At 40.0% G+C, this 17,253-nt stretch overlaps 1 protein-coding gene across 2 annotated transcripts in view; it reads right to left on the bottom strand.

The window, feature by feature from the left end:
* LOC127433124 (glycerophosphodiester phosphodiesterase domain-containing protein 5-like) overlaps nt 1-14,828 on the bottom strand; it is a 32,219-nt gene extending 17,391 nt beyond the window's left edge. Inside the window, exons 1-2 of one of the 2 annotated variants that reach the window (XM_051684792.1) lie at nt 14,672-14,828; nt 14,492-14,586 (exon numbers count right to left, since the gene is read on the bottom strand). The gene's annotated coding sequence lies outside the window, so the exon portion shown is untranslated. Of the gene's footprint in view, nt 1-14,491 lie in introns of both variants that reach the window. The other variant, XM_051684793.1, reaches the window with a different exon arrangement.
* Nucleotides 14,829-17,253: the final 2,425 nt, after the last annotated feature.

Below are 17,253 nucleotides of genomic sequence, written 5' to 3'. Positions count from 1 at the left end.
GCAAAAACAGTAATAAGTTCTTCCACAAAAGTGCTAATTTTTTTAAACCAACTACCTTGTAAATACAACTTTGTATATAAGGACCCAACTCGCTGAAGCGAGTAAAGCTAGCCAAATTAGATCTTGCCAGATTGAGCAAGTGCTTGACAGTTTTGAGTGCAATACGCCTGACACAGTCAGTGAACAGACAGACCGTCTGAGTGGCCGATTTGTCTGAGGCTGAGACCAGGTCTTACAGGACTCTCTGTGACAGCAGCTCTTTGATTATAGAGCTGTGAGACACACATTCAGCATTCTAGATTTTACAGAACCAGACATTCAGACGGGACCCAATAGAGCAAAATCAGCCCTACCTACCACTGCCAGGTCACTTTCCACTCATGTCTTTAAACATCTCAAAGCACAGAGGAGCTGGAATATCAAAGGCTGCAAGGGACTTTACAAAGACCGACTGTATTCCTGTCACAATAGCAAAAGACAGAAATCACTTAGAGCACATTAAAGCAACTGTTTTTCAAAGCCAATTCTTTGTAAAAAAAAAAAAAAAAAAAAAAAAAAAAAGGCATTTATAGTTTCCTCAAATGTCCAGTAGGAACGCTTAAGCATCAAAGTAGCATTAAACAACAGATGCTGCAATGAAGAAACAACAGATTACAATGACAGCAATTAATGTGTGCTATCAGGGCACAGCCAGAACTGATTTGATCTAATTCCAACAAAAGCGCCCAGTCAGATGGACAGACCACCATAATAGGCATTCATTAGCACATCATTAGCATCTATAAAACCACACTCACACACAGGCTACTACAAGAGTTTTTCTTAGTCATTTGTTGTGTAAAGCCAAAATGGACAATGACGAATTACTATCTCAAGGAGGCTGAAATATCATTCGTCTGAAGAAATATTTCCCCCTGGTGACCAAAATCCAGCTTTCACAGCACTCTTTATTCCTTCAACTGGTTCAGAATGGGCCTGTCATTTAAAGCCATTGTGCTCATGTGAGGTCATTACCAGTGTAACAGGTTCAAGGAATGAGTAAGCGGGAGACGGCGAATCCAACTCAAAGGTACATTTATTAATAACACAAAACACGTTCGCTTGAATGCGCAATGGTGTATCTTCAGATAATTCATTCAGCAGGTTCTTTCATGAAAATGGCAGCAGCCAACAGCTTGTCAGCTGGGTTCTCTCTCTCTCACACGGCGGTCTGGCCCCTTTTTATTTCACCTGTCTCTCACTGCGAACATAGAAACCGCAATTACCAGCAATTCATCTCAGGTGAAAACCCTTACCGCTTCCTCTCTCCCCAGACGAATGCTCGACTACCCCCTTGCCTCCACAGCCAGAAACTAAAATGTTCCCACAGATAACACCCTACAAAAATGCTGAAATGAAATTGTGAATTCATAGGAGAGTATAAAAGCACCTGTGCCTATAGCTTTCCAGTACACAAGATACATCTTCCTCTTTTCCACACCTTCTGTTGTGCTATCAGACTCAGTTTCTGGTGTTACTCTGGTCTAACCAGCTCAGTATGAAGGCATCACTCCAAAGATTTAAGTTTAAGCCATTTGATTTGATTTGTTTCCCTTTGCTTTAGGCCCTTAACAAAAACTTTAGTAACTAAAATCATTCACGTGCATCCTTTTTTTACCTCCAAAAGACAATACTGCTTCAAACCAAAGACACCATTATCTCCTTCAAACATGACTTCCTGTTCGAAATGCCCATGTCTGAGTGTGTTAACACATTAGTGTGACCGTCTGCCTTTTTGTTTTTTACCAGAGCACACTCGCACACTATGAATGGGTTGTTCAACTAGAGTGTTGTTCACACTCTAGTTGTTTTACTACTTTGTTAGGCTGAAGCCATATTTGCATAAACCTTTGATAAATTAAAATGATCTATAGTCATATCCAACAGCTGGACAATAACTGGGGTAAAGGTCATTCACAACATTATTTGGGTTTTGGGAGGTGGAGCAACTTATACTGCACACTGGAAATGGCAGAAATGAATTTACCACTGTAAATGGTTTATTGTTTACTACTACAAAACGTTAATACTTATAAATGAGAACTCGACAGAAAGCTCCACAAATTTACTCAGAATTTGAATGTTCATTGTTTACAAAGTTTAAAAGATCCTTTACCTCCTTCAGTTGACAATGATTTCAGCAACCAATAAAGCCCTGTTCACAGCGGCATCGCTCAATGAAGCGTCACAATCCCATTCATTTTCAATGAGAGCACAACAACTTCCAGTGACATGAGCTGCCGCGACCGTTGGCGACAGAGATCACCGTGGGGAGCGACAAGACAGGTTGAGAAAATGTCAGCTTTATGCAAATGAAGAGCGACATTTGTGAGCGACTACCAATGAGAGTGAAAACAGAGGAGTGATACTGGAGTCGAGTGAGTGCTGACAAGATGGAGAAGTAAAACATTTCTGTGAGTGATTTCACTGTTCTATATCATTTGTCTATAACCACAAATAACCAAAAAAAATCAGACATTGATATAACATCCGTCTTGTTTAATGATATGATGCATTAAGCACTGCTGCAGGTTATATAACGCTCTCCCCCATATAATATGCATTTTTAGAGGTAAAATAACTGATTCCTTGTCAAATTAGAATGATATCATAGTTTTATTGGCCGTATCATCTGTAATCAGCATTTCAAATGCAACTATGGCCAGTTGTGGAGTCCACCAATAACGTTAGAGCAGCGGCAGCAGTAGGAACGCCCACCAGTGACACAGATCGCAAAGTCTAGCGACACCAAGCGACAATGCCGGCCGTGGTGTGAACGGGCTTAAGAGTGCAATACTCTTAGTTCTGTTTAACACATTTGACCAGCCAGATCTAATGAAAAGTACGTGACTGTGGCGACAATTTTTGAAAAATTATATTATGTGGATTATTACACTTAATCGCGGCACTTCCGAGGAGTCCACTATGTTGCGCTGAAAGCGAGATACATTTTCTCCCAAACAGATGTGGTTTTTAAGGTTAATGCTCTGACAAGTTTTAAATCAACAAAACCTACCCTAAACATTAAACCTAAAGCAGGGGGTGGCCAGGGCTGACCATGACCACAAGCTTGTAAATTTAGTTGGTTACGTACTGAAACGTTAAAATGTATCACCTCACAAGTCATGTGCTTTAGTAAAAGTGTTTAGCTGTCATAAGATAGCATTGTGTGAGAAACGGGGCGAAAAGTACTGTATATGTTTATGAACTGATAATCTGTTATTTTACTCATGATTTGGTTGAACATGAATAAAAGTCATTGTTGGTGTAGGGCCTCTATTGTTCACTGCGATATGTACAATGAGCAATGCAAAAATAATTTAGCAAATATGTAGGTATAGTAACATGATTTTATCAGACCAGGTTGCATTTTACCATGTTTTCCACAGATTTGCCTCTAAATTCATCACAGAAAAGTTAATCTGGGTCTGCAAATTTCATCTGGGGCAGTTTATAGACACTATAGCAACTCAGATGAACAAACACAAAAGCAGAAGAAGGCAGTTAAACACTGCTGGAGTAGCAAAATGGTTCCTTCAACCCTGATTCAAACACATTCTTCAGGAATCTTCCAATGTTCAAAGTGGTAGACACACACTCTAAGCAGAAGAGAAGCAGTGTATGGCTATAATTGTGCATGTGTGTGTGTATCTAGCAGCTGTGTGTGTTTTTGTCAGCTGTGTTGGTGTGGGGCTTCGTGCTCCAGCCTGTTTCCATGACACTGAGTTTACCATGCACTTTTCAGATTCCTGAACTCTCCACCATCAGGAGAGTAAAATGAGCCTGTTGCTTTGAGCCTCATTCCAGCCAGGTCTGATTTGAGTCCCTCTTTCCCCTCCACGCCCTGTCGGAGTTTCCCGACAGGTATGATGACCAGTGACAGGAAGCTTCTTTTGTCTGCTTAATTTCCTGCATCACTCCAGCAGACCTTCTCCTCAAGTGACCAGGGGCCCTCAAACGACATCACAGATCCACTTCAAAAGGGATGAGTGGATTTTGTAAAGAGCAACACATTAAAAGGTATCCAATAAACAAAAAGGTTTTTCTTGTTTTCCACTCATCCAAAACCAGACAAAGTCCTTTGGATGTTTGAAAGCTGACTGAAATGTCCAGCCTTAGAAGAAAAAAAAAAAAAAAAAAGATACTTTCAGATACTTTAGAGCAGAGTTTGCACAAACATACTCATTGTTTGATACTGATGGGATTTTACAGAGAACGATGGCAACCATCCAGTTCAGAAGCCCTGCCACCAGGAAGGGCATTGGGGGTTAGGTCCAACCAGGAAGGCAAATTGTCACTAAATTCTCCACTACTACACTCTTCAGAACACAATGGTGGACCATCTTTACACACCCAAAAATAAATATATACTCACTCTCATGTTGTTCCAAAAACCTATGGCTTTTTTTCCTTGGAAGGATGTTCACCAGACTGATTTCACTGTGAATTTGGCTACAGTTGGTTGAAAGTTCTTGAGCTGAAACAAAGACTATTAAGCAGAGAAAGGCCACTTCTATTAAAATGAATGGGAGAAATTGGAACACCCAACCAAGGAGCTCTAGCGCTCAACGGTCAATGGATATAGAATGGAAGTCCCACCTTACAGGTAAAAGAGCCAATCACCTTTTAGATACAGAGATCGCCTGTCAATCATCTCAAGAATGCACATTAGCTATACAATCCGGGCAAACGTTTTTTTAGTGTAATCTGAGGTAAAGAAGCACAATTTATGATTCCAGCATTGTCAGATTTTACAGCTGACTGAAATATGATCTTTGATTGTAATATTTGGAGTTTTGGAGATTTCGGTCTTGCCCCATTCAAGTAGATAGGAGCAGCACTTTCATGACTGGAAATAGCTTCCCGAGAGCGTTCCAGAGATGGCCGCCAGTGGACTGACTTGCTAGAAAGACTCTGGGTGTGTCTCATACATAACTCCCTATGCCGTGAATCAGTATATCGTGAACATGAATTCGTGCACTGGCAAGGGTGTTCATCCACTAAACATTGGGACACTTATGACACAATAGACCTTATTCACGCTAGCGCCATCTTTGATTTTTAATGGAAATGACAATGAGGCTGTGAGGGATAGACTTACAGTCTCTTCAATGGGTTGTACTGCAGTTTAAAGTGGTTTTGGATCGTTCCGCGGACAAAAAATGTATAAAATATCTGTCCAAGAACATTCAGTATACAAAGAACTCAAGACAACATGAGTTGTGGAAAATCATATGGGATCTATGAGCTTAATACAGCTTTATACCATTCGTGCCATTGAAGAGACTGTAAGTCTATCCCTCACAGCCTCATTTTCATTCCCATTAAAAATCAAAGATGGCGCCAGTGTTGGGTAAGTTACTCTAAAAAAGTAATTAATTACTAACTACATCTTCTACAGTGTAATTAGATTACTGTACTAATTACTCTGATTGAAAAGCAATTGCATTACTTATTACCAATTATTCATGAACTGGTAAAAGAATTTAAGGTGGCAGTGCTAAAGTAGAAAACATATTTTAACATTAGACGTTAAATTTCAATTTTAAATTCACTATTGTTTTATATAGAATTGTTCTATAGTCTATACAGTAAAGACGAAGAGTTGTCGAGCTCCCCACAAGGAACTTCAAATTTTGTTTATATAGCTTATTTCGAGTATTAGGGTGTTGAAGCTACCTCTTTGATCTTTTTAAATACTTAATAGTTGGAATCCTGTTGGTTTGAACGTAATCTGAGCCGCCTCCGAACCAAAATGAATAAAAGCTGGAGTAACCGCCGTGAAGCAGAATCTGTTGCTAGCCATAATGCTAACACTAGCTCCGAACTCCAAGCGACATTTAAGGAGGACACAGCCTCAGCGAATGACCAAAACGTGGTTCTTCAGGCAATTAATTCACTTAAAGAAGACCTGCTTGCAAAAAATGAGGAAAAAGCAGCTGCCCAATCAGTTGAACTCTGTAGTCAAGCTGACCAGCTCCGGTTCGAGGTATGTAATGCTGTGGAGCATGCTAATACCAGAGTGGAAGCAGTAGAGGAGCGGGTGACCGGATTGGAGTCTGCGATGGGGGGCCACTCAGACTCCATTACTACCCTTGAGAAGGAGCTTATCGCTATGAAAAAGGAGTTGGCCGCACTGAGAGAACTGATCGAAGATCTCAAAGCGAGGTCACGCCGCTCGAATATTCGCATTACAGGAGTAAAAGAGGGGCGTGAACACGGCAAACGGATAACTGAGTTTGTGGCCAGCCTTCTGAAAGATGCCCTGAACCTCAAGAAGACTCCGCTATTGGACCAAGCTCACCGTATCCTTCGCAGCCAACCAACTGATGACAATGAACCACCGCGCGCCTTGCCTTTGTGGTGAGATGTCACTACTTCTCTGAAAAAGAGGAGATTTTGAAGAAAGCCATAGAAATTAAGTCTGCCATTACAGCCTACGGTGACCGGATCTGGATTCTCCCTGATTTCACCCAGACAGTGAGCAGGTGTTCACTTCAGCCTGAGGTACCCCGCAGTCTTGAGGATTACTACACAGGACAGACGGGAGGTAAGCTTCAAGGACCCGGTGCAAGCTAAAGACTTCATTCTGAAGAACCTGACCTGCAAGGACAAGTGACGGCCACACGCATACTGGCGGCTGGTGTTTGGGCGGACATCAGCTAATGTTGTCGTCAACTTCATATGCACGCTTAGCCTCCACTGAGTCTTAATGCCCGGCCTGCTCATGGGTATGCAGCTGACGACTAAGGGATGCCACTAACGGCGGTGTGCTTAAACTTTATTGACAAACTTCGGCTCAAGGTGAGCTAAAGGTCTGGTTTAAAGAGTATGTCCAGCAGAAGGACAAGATGGGCAGGCAATCAGCTAACCGGTTAATAAAGACTGAATGAGGTGGCTCAGTTACTTCTGTTATGGTCAATACCAAATATTGAACCAAACAGGATAACCTTAATATATGACTCTATATCTAAACTTGGACCATGACACAGGCTATCATATCAGTCCTTCTTTTAAAAGGACAAAGACCAGCTTAAATGTGAATCCTATTGCCCGATCAGTCCACTCTGCTGTGACTATAAGATCCTGGCCAAGGTTCTGGCAACCAGAATAGAGCCAGTCTTGAGTAAAATAATTCACCCTGATCAGACTGGCTTTATTGCTGGCAGACAGTTATCTAGTAATCTCCGTTGCTTATTCAGTGTGATTTATTCACCTAAGGATAATACTAATCCGGAGATCCTAGTATCCTTAGATGCCCATAAAATGTTTGATAGAATTGAATATGTCTATTTACTTGCAACACTTAAAAGGTTTGGCTTTGGCCCTGCGTTCTGTTCATGGATCAAAATTCTATATAGTATACCTCAAGCTTTCATTCGAACAAATAACATAATATCCAAATGCTTCCCGCTTTTTAGGGGGACAAGGCAGGGGTGCCCTCTGTCCCCCCTGCTTTTTTGATGTTGCTATCGAACCCCTTGCAATAATGCTAAGGAATACGGTGGGCTTAACTGGAATACATAGGGAGGGACATGTGCATATAGGGACACTTTTGCTATATGCGGATGATCTCCTTCTTGTCAAATCCAAATCTCTCTATACCAATTGCCCTAAAAAAAATTTCCGATTTTGGGACTGTGTCGGGGTACAAAATTAATTTAACTAAGAGTCTTCTTTTCCCTATTAATGAAAGAGCATATCTAATATCATTTCAATATTTTCTTTTCTCAGTAAGTCTTGATAAATTTCTCTACTTAGGGGTGAGCGTCACATGCAGATATAAGGATCTATTCAAGAGTCATTTCAAAATAGCATTTGATAAGGCCAAGCAAGACATGGTACAGTGGTCAAACCTTCCCTTATCCTTGGCCAGGAGGATCAATTCCATTAAAATGACAATCTTACCAAGGTTTCTATTTTTATTTCAGGCAGTGCCAGTCTTCATTCCCAAATCATTTTTCAAGGATTTGAGCAGAATAAAAAAATCCCCCGCATAAGAAAATAATTTCTGGAAAGGAAGGAGTAGGAAGGTGGACTGGCAATGCTGAACTTTTTGTATTACTACTGGGCAGCTAACCTCCACAAGCGAGCATTTTGGTTCTCTTATATGTTGAGTGAGGAAGCTCCAGTTTGACTACTCATGGAGCAGCATGCGTGTAACCCAGTATCATTACGTTCGCTGATCTGTGCCCCATTACCTTTAAGCAAACACTATTCTACCAACAACCCAGTCGTTCGCGGATCACTTAGGATGTGGTCACAATTCAGACTTCACTTTAATAGTAAACAGGATTTGCCCTCTGCCCCCATACTATCGAATCCCTTGTTTCCCCCCCTCCCTTATTGACTCGGCATTTCAACTCTGGTCTAGAAATGGAGTCAAATGTGTTAAAGACCTTTTCAAGGATGGTTTGTTTATTACATTCCAACAACTAAGAACAGACTTTGGGATCCCTCAGTCCAAATTCTTTAGGTATTTACAGGTCCGGAGTTTCGTTAAAAAACATTTCTCTCCTTCCTTGAACCAATAATGGCTGGATAGAGAGTTATTAAATAAGGACCCTTCTCCTAGAGGTACGGTGTCCATCCTTTATGAGAACATTCAAAGAACCGCTTCCCCATCTCTGGATTGCATAAGGAGGCAGTGGGAGGAGGAACTGGGAATAGAAATATCGGATATAGCTTGGTAATGGGCAATTAATTTGGTACACTCATCTTCAGTATGTATTAGAGTACGGCTTCTGCAATTTAAGGTGCTCCACAGGCTCCATCTCTCTAGGAGCAAGTTGGCTAAAATATATCCAGGATCAGATCCAACTTGTCCCAGATGTGGTCTAGAACCAGCAGACCTAAGTCACATGTTCTGGAGGTGACCCAGACTAAAACAATTCTGGTCAGATATTTTAAAATGTTCTCACTTATATGCAATAGAGATCTTGATGCCAATCCTCTGACTTCCATCTTCGGCATAGTGCCAGAAGAACCGGAGCTTGCGCTGAATCTGTCAGAGCTCATAGCTTTATCCACATTATTGGCTAGACGTCTGATTCTTCTCAGTTGGTAAAAGGCAATGCCACCATCTCATAAACACTGGGTGATAGAGGTGATGTCATATCTCAAGCTTTTTTAGGGAGTGAACGTTTCAGTGGAAACCATTTTGCGAATGGCAGACTCACTGATCAGGGCCCTGACCCCCAGTGGCCGAAGCTGGAAGTGTTGTTGAACTCATGGGCACGGGTGAGCTTCCGTTGCCAGATGACTGTCCAAAGAGTGGCGCTAAAAGTGTGTTTTAAAGCAAATTGTTTTTAGTTGTCAATGATGTAATACATTCAACTGGAGTACATAATTTATTAACCATATACCCTAAACCAAACCCCAACCCTAAACCTAACCGTCAGTGGAGTAAATATAATGGCATGCAAAAGTTTGGGCACCCCTGATCAAAATTGATGTTGCTGTGAATAGCTAAGTGAGCAAAAGATAGCCTGATTTCCAAAAGGCTTAAAGTTAAAGATGACACATTTCTTTAATATTTTAAGCAATTTTACTTTTTTATATTCATCTTTTACAGTTTCAAAATAACAAAAAGGAAAAGGGCCCGAAGCAAAAGTTTGGGCACCCTGCGTGGTCAGTACTTAATAACACCCCCTGGCAAGTATCACAGCTTGTAAAAGCTTTTTGTAGCCAGCCAAGTCTCTTTCAATTTTTGTTTGGGGGATTTTCACCCATTCTTCCTTGCAAAAGGCTTCTAGTTCTGTGAGATTCTTGGGCTGTCTTGCATGCACTGCTCTTTTGAGGTCTATCCACAGATTTTCGATGATGTTTGCGTCGGGGGACTGTGAGGGCCATGGCAAAACCTTCAGCTTGCGCCTCTTGAGGTAGTCCATTGTGGATTTTGAGGTGTGTTTAGGATCATTATCCTGTTGTAAAAGCAATCCTCTTTTCATCTTCAGCTTTTTTACAGATGGTGTGATGTTTGCTTTCAGAATTTGCTGGTATTTAATTTAATCCACTCTTTCCTCTACCAGTGAAATGTTCCCCTGTGCTACGGGCATCAACACAAGCCCAAAGCATGATTGACCCACCCCCATGCTTAACAGTTGGAGAGGTGTTCTTTTCATGAAATTCTACACCCTTTTTTCTCCAAACAAACCTTTGCTCATTATGGCCAAAAAGTTATATTTTAACTTCATCAGTCCACAGGACTTGTTTCCAAAACACATCAGGCTTGTTTAGATGTTCATTTGCAAACTTCTGATGCTGAAATTTGTAGTGAAGATGCAGGAAAGGTTTTCTTCTCATGACTCTTCCATGAAGGTCATATTTGTGCAGGTGTTGCTGCACAGTAGAACAGTGCACCAATACTCCAGAGTCTGCTAAATCTTCCTTAAGGTCTTTTGCAGTCAGACAGGGGTTTTGATTTGCCTTTCTTACAATCCTACGAGGAGTTCTCTCTGAAAGTTGTCTAGGTCTTCCAGACCTCAACTTGAACTCCACCATCCCTGTTAACTGCCATTTCTTAATTATATTACGAACTGAGGAAACAGCTACCTGAAAATGCTTTGCTATCTTCTTATAGCCTTCTCCTGCTTTGTGGGCATCAATTATTTTAATTTTCAGAGTGCTAGGCAGCTGCTTAGAGGAGCCCATGGCTGCTGATTGTTGGGACAAGATTTGAGGAGTCACAGTATGTATAAAGCTTTGAAATTTGCATCACCTGGCCTTTCCAAACGATGATTGTGAACAAACCATAGCCCTAACAAGCTAATTAAGGTCTGAGACCTTGGTAAAAGTTATCCAAGAGCTCAAATCTCTTGGATGCCCAAACTTTTGCATGGTGCTCCTTTCCTTTTTTCCACTCTAAAATTGTACAAAATAAAAATAATACACTAATATTGCTTAAAATGTTGAAAAGAATGTTTCATCTTTAACTTTATGCCTCTTGGAGATCAGTTCATCTTCTATTCACTTAACTATACACAGCAACAGAAATTTTGACCAGGGATGCTCAAACGTTTACATGCCACTGTATGTCATCTTAGAAGGAAAACGCAACCTCTGAATCCATCATTCATGAGAGCATGATTACTTCCTAGTTTCCATGGGTCCAGATCCCGTGTCTCTGAGGCTGCTTGTGCATTACGCTATCAGTAGCACCACGGGAAATGGTAAACACATTTGAATTGATGCAATGATGTCTGATGGGAGAAGCCGCTTGTCAGTAACTTGGCAGAAAGGGGTGAGCATGTCAGGGCACCGGAACTTTCAGTAGCAACATGTCAAATTACAAATGTTTTCAGTTCGCAAACAACTACCTTCTCATGAGATCTTCACCTCTGATTTTCAGTCCAACTCTAAGGCAGAGCTCTCATTAACTCCAGCATGACAGTGAGATTAACTAGATTTTAAAAATGAACACTCTTTCTATTCCTGGATTCATTCATAATTCAAAAATCTGCAAATAGAGAGACACTAACTCATTGTACAGTTTAAGATTAGACAGAGTAGAGCAGCAATGATATATTTAAGAATGGGCAGACTCCGTAAAAAACTACTTTGGGAAGTTTCTGTGGGAATTTATCCAACAGGTTTGATGGAGCCACCGGGACAGAGGAAAGGGTTTACTTTCCCAGGGATGAAACAGGTCCTTTGTCTTCAGTCTCCACTGGTGGATTTTTCTGAGATAATGCGAGCAAAGCCAACTTCATTTATCTCTCTGCACTTTCTCTTCATAAGCAGCTTTCGTTTTCACATCGTACCAAGCTAATCTACCTGCTCTGAAAAACAACACCCTCAAAGTTTGTATGTTAAACATGGTTGGATATTTTGGCAGTCACAACTAAAACAGAGGGCCGTATTTGTGCCTCAGCAAACTGCTGACACCAAAACAAAGGAGAATCCAGGCAGTATGCTGAATTTCGGAGATGTTATGAACAAGTCTATAGTCAGAACTTAAGTCAAAAGAAGATGAAAGATATCAGCTTCCAACGCCCCTCCATTTGATTGTTCTGTCCCTTGCACAACACTTCCATTTCGCCTGCTGTAAGGCTTTTCTCTCTTGAACGTTTCCTGAGGAGCAGTCTGCGGCTCTTCCCTTCACATTCAGCCCAAAACTTTAGCTTTAGAGCAGGGGTCGGCAACCTATGGCAGCATTGGCACGCGGAGTGGTAATCACTGGCATGCCAGGAAAGGCAAGAGAGGAATAGACTATTTTATTTATATAAATTCCGCACCTGCATTCCAATCTACATCTTGATGCAATCATTCCTCATGACCACGCAGCGTGTTTTTATGAGCTGAATGGAAGGCTAAACAAAAAGTTAAAATGTCACAAGACTGCAGTATACCCAACAGACTTGTGCAGCGCGTGCAAGCCATTTGCGCAGGGTTGTCGCCACAGCCATTGACCAGGAAAATAAAAAAATGGAACTCCATGTCAAAAAGGTTGCCGACCCCTGCTTTAAAGAAACTTTCTGCTCTCCTAAGACTCTAGCACAACCACATAAACTGGCAACCCAAAAGCCAAGATTTTGAATGTCCAATGAAATATAAGAAATATGATACTTTTTATTACACCAACAAATAATGTTTCTTTAACTCTAAAAGAGGCCTGAGGAATGCTGATATGAGAGATACAGGTGCAAACAGTAACATGTGAACATATTTTACCATGAGCTCACCTAAACATGCCTGTCTACGCCTTAACACTTTCAGTGTTTTGCTGGCATTTTGCAATACAACATATTAACGACAATGCAAATGATTTAAAGTCACATTTAGTGCCAAAATAGCCAAATACATATCTTGCATAGATCTTAAGATACCCGTTGATCACTGTACAGGGGTTATTTCAATAACTAATATGTAAACAAATACTTTAGTGGGTGATAACTTAGTGAAGATTAAAGGAAAAGTTCAAACAAAAATGAAAATTATCTTAACATTAACTCACCCTCAGGCCATCCCAGATGTGTATGACTTGCTTTCTTCTGCTGAACACAAGCAAAGATTTTTAGAACAACACCTCAGTTCTGTAGGTCCAATGCAAGTGAATGGTGACCAAAACTGAAGCTCTAAAAAGCACATAAAGACAGCACTAAATTAATCCATACGACTCCAGTAGTTTAATCCATGTCTCCTTAAGCAATCCTATTGGTTTTCGGTGAAAACAGACCAAAATGTCACCTTTTTCACTGTAAATCTTGCTATTGCAGTCTCTAGGCCTGATCATGATTTCAAGCTTGATTACACTTCCTAGTGCTGGACGCTTGTGCAGAGTGCTAGATGGCACTAGGAAGTTTGAAATCATGACCGCCAAGGATACTGCTGATGTCTAGATTTATAGTGAAAAAGGAGCTATATTTTTGTCTGTTCCCAGCCAAAACTGATTTGATCACTTTAGAAGACATGGATTAAACAACTAGAGTCTCATGGATTACCTTTATGCTGCCTTTATGTGCTTTTGGAGCCTCAAAATTTTGGTCTCCAGTCACTTGCATCATATGGACCTACAGAACTGAGATGTTCATCAAAAAATCTTTGTTTGTGTTCTGCAGACGAAAGAAAGTCATACACACACATGGGATGGCATCATGGGGAGTAAATGATGAGATCATTTTTATATTTTTGAGTGAACTATCCCTTTAAGTTTTAGAACATATACTTTATGGCCAACGAGGTCTTCAGTCAACAATAAAAAATAAATACATTTAAAAAAAGTACAAAAACATATGGTATAACATGTTTTTCTTTTTCTCCTTTTTGGGCATGCACCATGCCAATACCATTGGTATTTTTAAATGTACCTTGTAAAAACATGTAAATATCATGATATGAATTTTATATTCATTAAGTAGCCTACCAAGGCATAGGCTATAATAAAGTACCATGGTATTACCATGTGATGCGTTCACTGTACCATGGTAAAGAAACTCTCAGTTGTTATTAAGATAAACAAAGAGCAACACAGTAAAAATAACTGAAACTTGTCTTCACTTATCGTATATTGATTCAGTTCATCTTATATTAAACAAATGGCTATATATCTTATAGCTTATATACCTGTAGCTACTTTGTGCAGGAATGACTGCAATAACAAATATGCAAACAGATACTATAGTGGTTAATAATAACTTAAAATGAATATTAATTGTTAGGACATACACATTTTATGACCTGGGAAGTTTTCTGTCAAAATTTACACACACACACACACACACATAGACAGACAGACAGACAGACAGACATACACACACACACACAGAGAGAGACAGAATACTCAGCTTTATCAAGATAAACAAATAGTGACAGAAAAGTTTCAAATAACTGACACTACACTTACTTATAGTATATATGATGCTCTATATAATTTAAATGACTAAATGTAAACGTCCAACACATGGACGTGATAGTAAATATGATTAAGTATAGGCTACTTATCCAGACTCACCTTCTTCTCGGCAAGGTGAACAGCGCAGGTACCTAAGTTCAGCTCTGTATTTCTCCAGCGCTCTCTCTTCTTTAACTTGTGTGTGTGGTCTGTGTCTATTTAGATGTTAAACAGCACTTTAATACACTCAACTTGATCAAATGTGAATCATCAGAGGAAAGTAACTACATAAAATGTCACCGTCAGTCCGCTGCGCTGTAAACCGACCCGCCGCTTTTAAATTCAAATTGACTGACACGATCTCCTATAAGAGTTGTAATAATTTGGTTCAGGTATGTCTTTTCTCGGTGTGTTTGGAGGACTGCGATTCATCGAGGACATTCGGCACAGAACGAGCGAATAAAATCCATCTGAAAGCTCGTGGGAGGAGCCTCGCGACGCGTCCTTCCATCTCCTCCTCTTCCTCCTCCTCCAGCAGCAATTAACAACCCAGAGATCAATATAATTGAGTGCACTGCATGCAAACAAGCATGTATTTTCAATTGGTATGTTTATCAGACTTAAGCATAATTGATTGCTTCATTTATTTAAATTCATGGAGGTGCATACTCCATAAACTAGCTTTCCACTCTAATCATTTGCCAATTATACAGCTCAAATGCCTTACATAATAAAAACCCCTTTCGTTATTGATAAAAGTGTCATGCATTTGGGCATGGGTCCTAAAAAATAGGGGGAGACATTTACTTTTAGACATTCACAAAAGCAGGGGAGACCATTTCTAATGTTTGCTGCTACACCTCTGTTTCTGTCAGATCTACTACCCAGAGAGACGGAGAGCTTTGTGAAACAGTGTTACAGAGTCCACCTCTGTAAGGGACGGTGGCTGCTTATCCAGACTGCAGGCAGAGAGCCAGAACAGGCCCATCCACTCCCCATCCACTGCTTCTATTCCAGGATGACTGCGAGAGATTAACCTTTGGCCTGGGCCAAGCTTGCATCACACCCTTCTAATCTTTAACAACCTACTGGTGATGTACACTGCCTTGTGTGTGTGTGTGTGTGTGTGTGTGTGTGTGTGTGTGTGTGTGTGTGTGCGTGCACGTGTCATTTATAACATACAGTAAGACTCCAGGGAACAGCTGATGTGGGCATGCATGTATTCATTTGGGGTGTTTTTTTTTTTTTTTGTCCATTGTCTGATATTGAGATGTCAGGGCAGCTGTTCTGTTATATCAGCTCTAGTCAGCTGGATAAAGATTAAACTGTGCTGTGTGTCAAGTGATTTTCATAAACATCAAGAACATTGCATACTGATTGAGCACAGCATGTGTCTGTTTAGTATTATCAATAACTTTTGTTAAAGGGAGAGTTCACTCAAAAATCTAATTTCTCATCATCTTCTCACCCTCATGCCATCCCAGATGTGACTTTCTTTAGAAGAATATCTCAGCTCTATAGGTCCTCACAATGCAAGTGAATGGTGACCAACATTTTTAATCTCCAAAAAGCAGATAAAGGTAGCATAAAAGTAATCCATATGACTCCAGTGGCTTAATCTAAATCTTCAGAAGTGAAAAGTGTAGATTTATTGTAAAAAAGGACTTAAATATTGATCTGTTTCTCACCCACACCTATCATATAGCATCTGAAGATATAAATTTAACCACTAGAGTCTTATTGCTTTTTGGAGATTCAGAATTTTGGTCACCATTCACTTGTATTGTATGGATCTACAGAGCTGAGATATTCTTCTAAAAAACAACATCTGTGTTCAGCAGAAGAAAGAAAGTCATACACATCTGGGATGGCATGAGGGTGAAATTATGCGAGAATTTTCATTATTGGGTGAACTATTCCTTTAAAGACCTAAGAATCAGTGTTTTATATATAATAAAACGTTTTTAATATTCAAAAAAAGAAACGGAAGTTTTTGATCAAATAATCTGATCAGTCCTTTTTTATCATTTGGATATACAGTACTGTGCAAAAGTTTAGGCAGTTAAGATGTTTCACAAAAAGATGATTATTTATATCTTCAGCTTTAGTGTGTCAATAGGAAAAATACATTTTAGACTCCCAAACATTACTTTTTAGATTAGAATATAAGAACAGGGAGCCCTGCAACAGATGTCATGGCCCCCACAAAGCCCCCCACTGAACATCGTGTCAGTCTGGTTTTACATGAAGAGACAAAAGCAATTGAGACAGCCTAAATAGATAAAAGAACTGTGGCGAATTCTCCAAGAAGCTTGGAACACCCTATCTGCCAACAACCAAGAAAAACTGTGTCCAGGTGTACCCAGGAGAATTGGGGCTGTTTTAAAGGTAAAGGTGGCCACACCAAATATTGATTTAGCTTTTTTATGTTTACTGGACTTTTTATGATGTTGATTGATAAATTAAAACTATTTATGGCATAATTTTTGAAGACATCCTCACTATGCAACATTTTTCACAAGTGCCTAAAACTTTTGCACAGTACTGTATATATTTCTGTAGGAAATTATCCACAATGGGAACAGTAAAGAATCAGAATCAGAATGAGCTTTATTGCCAAGTATGCTTACACATACAAGGAATTTGTCTTGGTGACAGGAGCTTCCAGTGTACAACAATACAAAAACAGCAGCAAGACATAGATAATAATAAAAAATAATTATACACATATGTACAGACACATACACATGGGTAGTGCAAACCTAATACAATCTGTTATGTACAGTGCAAATGTTTTTTTTTTTTTTTCCTGAGGAATGAAATGGCAGAAGAGGTTGAATGTGTTGGATAAATATAAGAAAGACTAAACTGTGTATTGCACA

This window comes from Myxocyprinus asiaticus, chromosome 42, assembly GCF_019703515.2.
Source record: "Myxocyprinus asiaticus isolate MX2 ecotype Aquarium Trade chromosome 42, UBuf_Myxa_2, whole genome shotgun sequence".
NCBI classification, from domain to species: Eukaryota; Metazoa; Chordata; class Actinopteri; order Cypriniformes; family Catostomidae; genus Myxocyprinus; species Myxocyprinus asiaticus.
This window is presented reverse-complemented; position numbering and strand designations above follow the sequence as displayed.